We start from the raw sequence: 8178 nt of genomic DNA on the forward strand, positions 1-8178 counted from the left end.
CCAGAGCCTGGACGAGGGGCGCAGTGGAGGTGATAGGAAGAAAGGGGTCACGGGGATCTACGTCGTGCATGTGTGGATGTGCACACCGGCTCGTTGGAAGGAAAGTTACGCCTCACTATTTCCCAAAGAGCCAGAGGAAACTCTAGAAACAGACCACAACTGCAAGAAGAATAATTTGGGGAAAAAGAGAATAGTATGTTTCTAGCACCAGGATGAGCTGTTTACTCCACTGAAGGCTGGACGCATCTCTGAGTTCCTGGATAGAGGGAAACATGCTGGCTCGTCTGCTTCTTGTTGGACAAAAACTCTGGAATCAGACTGGAAAGAGAAACTTTTCCTGGCACCATGTTCAAGGAGACATTTATCAAGTGCGTCCTTATGTAACAGGCATGAGGTAACACACTGAGGAGCATCTCCAACCGGTTTGTTGCAAAAGGACACACGTGTCTTCAGATGGGCGATTCCTGCAAGGAAATGAGATGACAGGCCCACATCCAGAGCTCTCTCTGCACTTATAGGAGTCTGGAGAGCCCAGGAGAAAGAAAAGTTGGTGAGTCTGTTTAATACTCAATCTCCAAGGCCACGAAATCCGTTTCAAGGACCTTGGAGTTCGGCTTGCAGCAGCTTGAGACAGGCAGTGAGCAGCACCCCGCAGCAGGCTGCCGGGGGGCAGACGCGTGCTGAGGTGGGCAGGGCCCTGTGTTTGAACGCCAGCCCCCCCACAGCGCCCTGTCCTGGATGCTGTCCCTGGGCCCACTCTCATCAGGAGGACGTGCCCAGGTCGGGTTAGCAAAAAAGGAGACTCAAGACAAATGTGGGAGCCTCACAGATGTCATGTCAAGACTGGGGGAAAGACAGCTCGTGACAGAAACACCCAGCCCCAGACCCAAGGGAACAGCAGGTCCTGGGGCTCCCAAGACGGCCGACAAGGTGGGGCTGCACCAGAGTGTGGGAGCCTCAGGGTGTCCACCTGTGAGTTTCAGAGGCACAAAATTAAGGTGGGGCTGAGCATCTCCACTCCCTCCTTATGATGGGAGGAACTGAGTCCCGAAGAAACTTAAGCCCACAGGTAAAGTTCTCATGCTCTTCAGTTCTAAGTTTTGTCTCCACACATAAAGGGGAACACCTGCCTTCTGGGGCCTCCCAAACACAGCCTCACCAAGAGTCAAGTACTGAGCTGTCTTCAGGGTTTTCATCCTGAGATCTGTATGTCTAGCAGGAACTGCCTCTCCCTTCTTGTTCCTTTCTGAGCCTACAGTTACCACAGCTCCTCCAGAGATGGCAGCTCGCCTGGCTCTTCTCCGAGGTATTTCTGGGTGAGAAAGGCCAGACTGTCAGTCTCTCTGACTCCAGAGAGACCTCAGGATGAAGAAGCCCTGGTCACCTCAGCCACTACAGGTTTCCGGTTGTCCTTATCAGTAGGTGCCACCAGACAGGAGAGCTCAGACAGACAGCATGGAAAAATGCAGAGGGGACAGTCAGGGTGCCCAGAAGGAGGAGTGCTCTGTGTCCCTTTGCAGCACATGCTGCAGCCCTGCTCCAGGAGCTCCAGCGTTGGCAGCGGCAGCCTTGCCGGGGGAGCCCATGACACATGTCCTCTGAGTTCTGCTCCACAGCATCCAGGTGATAAGACGGAAGACTCACTGCGAGCTGGGCCTGTAGTGAGGGTGTCAGAGTGACTGCACGTGAGAGTCACCGGGCCGTGAGGATACGAGCTCCATCCCGTCCCACAGGAAGTGACCCTGGAACCTGGCGCAACCCCCACCTGGCCTTACTGCATTATTACTATCACCACCAGCAGCAGTGATGAGAGTGGCATTCTGGGTATGATTTGTCAGCGGTGAAGTACAAAATTGCAACATGTATTTTTACCAAAAGAAATCAGATTTATTTTCATTCAACTGAAAAGTCCAGAGCCTCAAATTAATTAATTGGCTTTTAAAAATTCTTAATAAGCCATCCTAGTTAACAGCTGTCTTCTCCAGCACCCACTGTGCCCACCACCGCACCAGGCACTCTGCATTTGATGTTGTACTCAGTCTGAACAGCTCAGGGAGCACCTGTCCCTTCAGAGCAGACAAACAGTATGAGGGGTTGGGTGTCACGGGGCCAGGGGGAGACAGCTTGTGAGAAGCTACTGGCTGCCACTGCGTGGTCAACCAGAAAGGAAAGGTGCAGCCAGGTTCACCCCTGTCCTGCTCTCCATGTGCAAACCTAGAGCATGACTGGGAAAATATGGGGGGAAAACCAGCCTTGGAGCAGCATCAGGAGCCGAGACCCACTGTGAAGTAAGATTCCCAGAGGCAGAATCACCCAAGACCAGCCAGACCAGAAAGCCGCCTACAAGTGTTCCCGACTGGACCTGCAGCAGCCTGCTCGAGCTCCTCCAGGGTGCTTTCCTACGGTTCACCTCACTTCCCCTCCCCACGCCAGTCCAGTTAGAGCTCTCGGCTTAGCTGAGAGAGAAAATGAGGCAGAGATAACTAGGTGAACTACTCAAGACCCTGGGTGATCTGTCTGGGACACAGCTGGGAGTGCAGCCCTGCCCCAGCACCTGCTCCTGGCAGCACCCAGAAGCAGGTAAGCTACTGAAGCACAGGTGCACCTCGAAGATGCTGCAGGCTCAGTCCCGAAACTCCCCAATACAGTGAATACTGCAAGACAGCGAGTCACACAAATGTCTCAGTTTGTCAGGGAATATGAAAGTTATATTTACACTGTATTACAGCTCTTCGGTGTATGATAGCACTATGTCTAAAACATGTACACACTTAAACGAGAAATGCTTTACTGCTAAAACACGCTAACTATCCTCTGGGCCTTCAGCAAGCCATCTTTCTGCTGGGGGAAGATCTCGCCTCAGTGTTGATGAAAACGCAGTGTGTGTGAAGCGCAGCCAATTGAGGTCTGCCTGGACCTGATGAGGAAGATCCTAATTTCACTTTTTGGAGCTTTTTCAAAAAGAAGAATGTGCTGCTATCTTTGGGGAAGCCATTGGGTACACGTAGAGAGCCACAAAGGGGTAAGGATAGACTAACTGGTCTTCCACTTCCATTATTTCTCTTCACTTGCTCTTATTTCCTTTCCTTCTTTCCTTGTCCTCTCTTGCTCCATTTTCATCCTTTTTCTTAACTCTGCATCTCTTTGTCTAACAGGGTCAGGGTCTCTGTGAGACTAGAACTCCATTTCCTTTCTCCAGGCTGGGGGTCATCTGGAGCTCATGTGACATGCTTTAACTCCGAGTGCATCTGCAGGGGTAGGGTGGAGGGAGAAGTGAGCTCACCGGGTCTGGGAAAGGAATGGCCTTGATCTCAGCTGCAGCCTGGTTCTAATTTTAGCAACGACAGAGAGATGGACTTCCCGGAGGTATCAGATTGCCCAGCTCTCCCTCCCACTCTGTGCTGGGCTGACACCAGACATGTGGAAGAGATTCAGATCACAAGAATCACCAAATCAGGTCACACCCATGGCTCGTCCGGCCAGCCTCTGTCTCAGAAAGTGGGGACAGGGAGTCTCTGGCTGTCCAACCTCAGCCATCGCCTGGGGAACTCCTTAGTTCACAGGCGAGGGCCGAGGTGGAAAGGGAGACAATTATCCACAGGAACCGTGCCCCCCACCCCACCCCGAGCGGGGCCAAAGTGCAGCTCCTGTGGCATCCAGTCTTTCACTTTACCTGTCACGTCGCCCTCTCCATGTCCTCTCTCCATTTTGAGGTGTGAGCCATACAGGAATATTTCAGAATGAATTTCCCTACTATTTCTGTATTTTTGATTCACTATTTTAAAATTTACATGCACTGAAATGCACATAGCCTAGGTGTACAATCTGATGGATTTTGAAAAATGTGTACACCTCCATTGAGATAAAGAACCTGTTCATCACCCCTAGGAAATTCCTTCATGTCCCCCTTCCAGCCAAGCCCCCAGTGCACATCACAGGTGACCACAGCTCTGATTTGTAGCATCTTGGATTAGTCTGGCTGGTTCCTAACTTCAAATAGAGGGAATCCTGGCATCTGTGAGATTGAAAATTCTAACCCTCAGCTTCGCGTGGGCCCTTGCAGGACCAGGGGCTCTGGTCCAAGCCCCTTCCTGCTGGGCTGAGTGGAAAGGGCCCCTGATGCTGGGTCTGCATCCCGAGCCCATGAACAAACAAGTCCACAGTGGTCCCTGTTAGATGGTCTAGTTTCCCACCACAGCAACATCTGCACCCTTGAGAGCTCTCGAGTCCATCCCCCAGGGCTCCTGGGACATGTCCAATCCTTTCCGTTCCTCTTCTTCAGTAACAACTCTTCTTCCCACGGTTAGCACAGACACTCTTGTCATTGGAACCCAAGCCCATTCCTTCATGTTCCCTCCCCAGTGACGCTGTTGAGCAGTTGGTCAATGGTGCTGTAACTCAGTGAGAAAGCTCCGTAAATGTCATGTTGTGACCCTGCAAAGCAGGGATCTTCTACATCCATTCTGAAACACTTCCTGCTGAATGGCTACCTACTCACTTGGGTTTGACTTAGAACTCCACCAGTGACTAGTCCTGTTCTTGAAGCTTGTCACTGTGTATCCTTGGTGACTCAGTTGTCCCCAGTAGAAAACGTGTGCACATTAGCAAGCAGTACCACCTTTGGGGCACCTCTCACCTGGCTAGACCCAGCGTCACCTTTGCTGTCTCTCTTCTAAAGGACGATGAATCTTCTCTTACCGCTCTTGCATGTAGCTCATGTGAGAATGTCATAGAACACTCACAGATGTGCTCAAGGGTTTCCTTTTTTTTTTTTTTTAAGGATTTTATATATTTATTTTTAGAGAGAGGGGAAGGGAAAGAGAGAGGGAGAGAAACATCAATGTGTGGTTGCCTCTCACACATCCCCTACTGGCTACCTGGTCTGCAACCCAGGCATGTGCCCTAGACTGGGAATTGAACCAGTGACCCTTTGGTTCACAGGCTGGCTCTCTATCCACTGAGCTACACCAGCCCGGGCTCAAGGGTTTCTTGAAGCACACTTCATTTCTATATCTCCAGCATTCGGCATCAGGCCTGGCATTCGAAGACTAATAAATAAACTAATCAATAAATGACATTGACTTGGTCTGAGGAACAGTGGAAGTGGGTTCCCCAAACCACTGGCTCTTCCCCTCCCATAAACCAGGGTACGCCCTCCCTGATCCTGCACCAGGGTAGATCCCACAAAGAAGACCCATGATCACAACCTGCCCTAACCTTAAATATCTTATCTCAGAGCAAAGGATGCAGAAACAAAGGAGCAAAGGTCACCTACTGAATTTTAGCATCACTTCACAGTTAGCTATCCCAGACACCCCTCAACCCTCTGATCTCACCTGGGTCCCCACCTCTGGGTAATCAGGACTGTGCTCTCCCTAAGCCCCACTTTGCCGGCTTTTCTACTGCCTCCGTCAGCAGCTTACTTTGGGTGCACAGCTCATTGGACTATATTTAACACGAACTATAGGAACAGGAGATTCCTTAAAGAAAGTCTTCCATTCTCGAGTTTTGTAGCCACAATCCAGTCTCAGTTTCACTGAGCCCTCAGCCTTTAACACTTTCCCCTTGGCCTCCCTGAACTTGTGCTGGTGGTTCTGGGTGGCCTTCGGCAAGAGAAGAATCCTTTCTCCAAAGCTCTCACATTCTGACGTGATTTCAAACCATTTACTGTCCAGACAGCCATTGTCCCAGCTGCGGCCCCTATTCACTGAGGATGTCCGCTTGACAAGGGCACTTCTTTCCCTTTTCATTTTCAGAGACAAGGAACTCAGCTGGCAGATATCTCCTTGGCAGGCCTTCTGGTCAACCCAGCATGTTAGGAGGTCGGGGGAGCACGGAGGGCAGGACAGACCCTGCACTGAAGTCACAGAGCCTCCACTCCAACTCTGAGGCATACATCTTCCTGGCTGCTTCATCTGCATCAGTATGCTCCCTGGCCCTCTGGCTTCCTGTTGGGTTTGGCCAATGGGAGGCCCAGCAGGAGGAGGGGAGAAGAGTAAGGTCAGGGTGTTTGTCCTCCAGGATTCTCTCTGTGAGTGTGTCTGCAAGCGACTGTCTCTCTTGACCAGAAGTCATCGCTCCTCTCAAAGCATCTTCTCTACAAGACTCTCCACCTCCAGACCTCTGCAGCCAGTTCCTCCCTCGTCCCTCTGAGCTGTACAGACTCCAGATTGTTGCACCACTCCACTAACATCCATACCTTTATAAGTGCTCCTTTGTTAAATCCTCCTCCTGTTATCCAAATTTGAGTCTGCCATTCATTTCCTGTGGGGAATCTGCTTAGTAAGTATTTATAAAAATACCTGAAGGAGTGTTTATCTCTGGACTTTATATGTAAAGGGTAAACACATGTGTTGAAAATGGTATGGTCCACTCTATAAACTGAAAACTACAGAAAAATATGCATGCCCTTATCCAAACACCCATACACACTTCTACCCACAAAGGGACTGGTGGGAACCTGTAAGCAGCATGGGAAGAGGAGGGACTCTGGGCCAACCCGCAGATCCATGATTGCCTGTGTGTCCCACACCATCCCTGTCCCACGAGATCTGCAACACTGCCTTCATGCTTCAGAAAGCTTATTACGGACTCTTAGTCTGGGCTTTTGTGCTGCTCAGTGTGTCTCATTAAGCTTGTTGGTTTTACAGGCTCTGCACCCTTGCAATGCACACTTCATGACGTGATTGCTGGCTTCGCAGCAAGGAACAGGCTGCGCAATGCCATAGGGACAGGAGGGGCCCTCCCACTGTCTTTGACAGGGTCACCCTCTACCAGGTCGGTCTGGTGATAGCTGCACTCTGTGACACTTGCTGTGTAATGTGACTTTCCATGGCTGGGACTGCTCGCACAGCCCAGGACCCCTTCACTGCCCCCCTACTTCCTGCCCGGCCTGATTGGAAAGAGCTCTGTCTGAATTCTCTCTACAAGCTGGGAGGTCCTGTCGGCTATTGCTTTTAGAAACACACAGTGCTCTGCCACCTTGGAGTTGAGCCCCAAAATCCAGACGAGCAGTTTACAAGACAGTGTTAGAAGAAAGGGATTCAAAACCTTGGTGCACATAGTCCTGAAAAGAATAAGTTTGCACTCTAACCTGGCTCAGCCAGTGACCTACCTGCTCTGCAGCCTGTGAGAAGTCCTTGGCCCTGAGCCCTCCGTGTTCCCATGTGTCAAATACGGGCACGTGAACAAGAAAGTCTCTTAAATCTCCCAGACGGAGTGTGCGAAGATCTAACGTGAGTACTAAGGAGGACTAGGTTCTTCTCTTTTGGAGTTGTAGGCGATACGGTGCTCCCACCTGGCCGGGAGACGGTGGAACAGACTACGTGGTCAGGCACAGCTCATCTCTACCCCACAGTTTCACGGTTATTTACCTGATGGACCAAATCAGTCCTAAGGGAGCTACTGGGTGTCAGTGCATCAGACTTTTCATGGCCCCCAACATATTGATTCCTGGTTGACTTTCAGAGAAAGTTGTGACTCTCTTTACCCCATGAATTTTTACTCTCAAAGCTGCCTAAGAAACATATTTAGATAAGGGTACAAATTACTCATAGTAACTTCCCTGTTCTGCATAAATGTGGAGAGGCCATTTTCCCAGTGAGTCCACTACCCAGGATGCTGGATCTGGTGTGACAGGGGAGAGGACCGGCCCAAGTCCCCAGTGCAGAAGGCATTGCATCACTGCCAGCTGGAAAACAAGGGCTCTGGAGCACCAGGATAGGCAAATCTGCCTCCCTTTGCAGGAAGTGGGTGAAGCCCAGCTCAAAATTATTACTCAGACGTTTTGTGCTGTGAAGGAAATGTCTTCTGATAGCACAAAGCTATTAGTTTCCTGTTGTGAACAGAGAGTTTCTGGCCTGCCCAAGAATGGACAGGAAAGGAAAGGGTGATTGTCCCTTGAAGTCCTTGTTTAATGAAAACGCCAGCTCAAGGGCTTCCAGGACACTGCAAATGCCCAGGAGGGAGGTTGGGGAGAGGTCACGTTAGTAAGAGAGGCTGCACGAAGGCATCAGCTGTAGCTCTGCAAACATTCACCGAGCAGTCCTATTTGCAGGGCGCCATGCTACGCACTGGGTGTACCAGATGGCTCAGCAGTTGTCTCCCTCTAAGTAACAGTTTCAGTGGGGGGAACTGATACAGAAATAGTTTTTGAATAATTTGGTAAGGGCTAATATG

The sequence above is a fragment of the Desmodus rotundus genome, chromosome 10 (genome assembly GCF_022682495.2).
Source record: "Desmodus rotundus isolate HL8 chromosome 10, HLdesRot8A.1, whole genome shotgun sequence".
Lineage (NCBI taxonomy): Eukaryota > Metazoa > Chordata > Mammalia > Chiroptera > Phyllostomidae > Desmodus > Desmodus rotundus.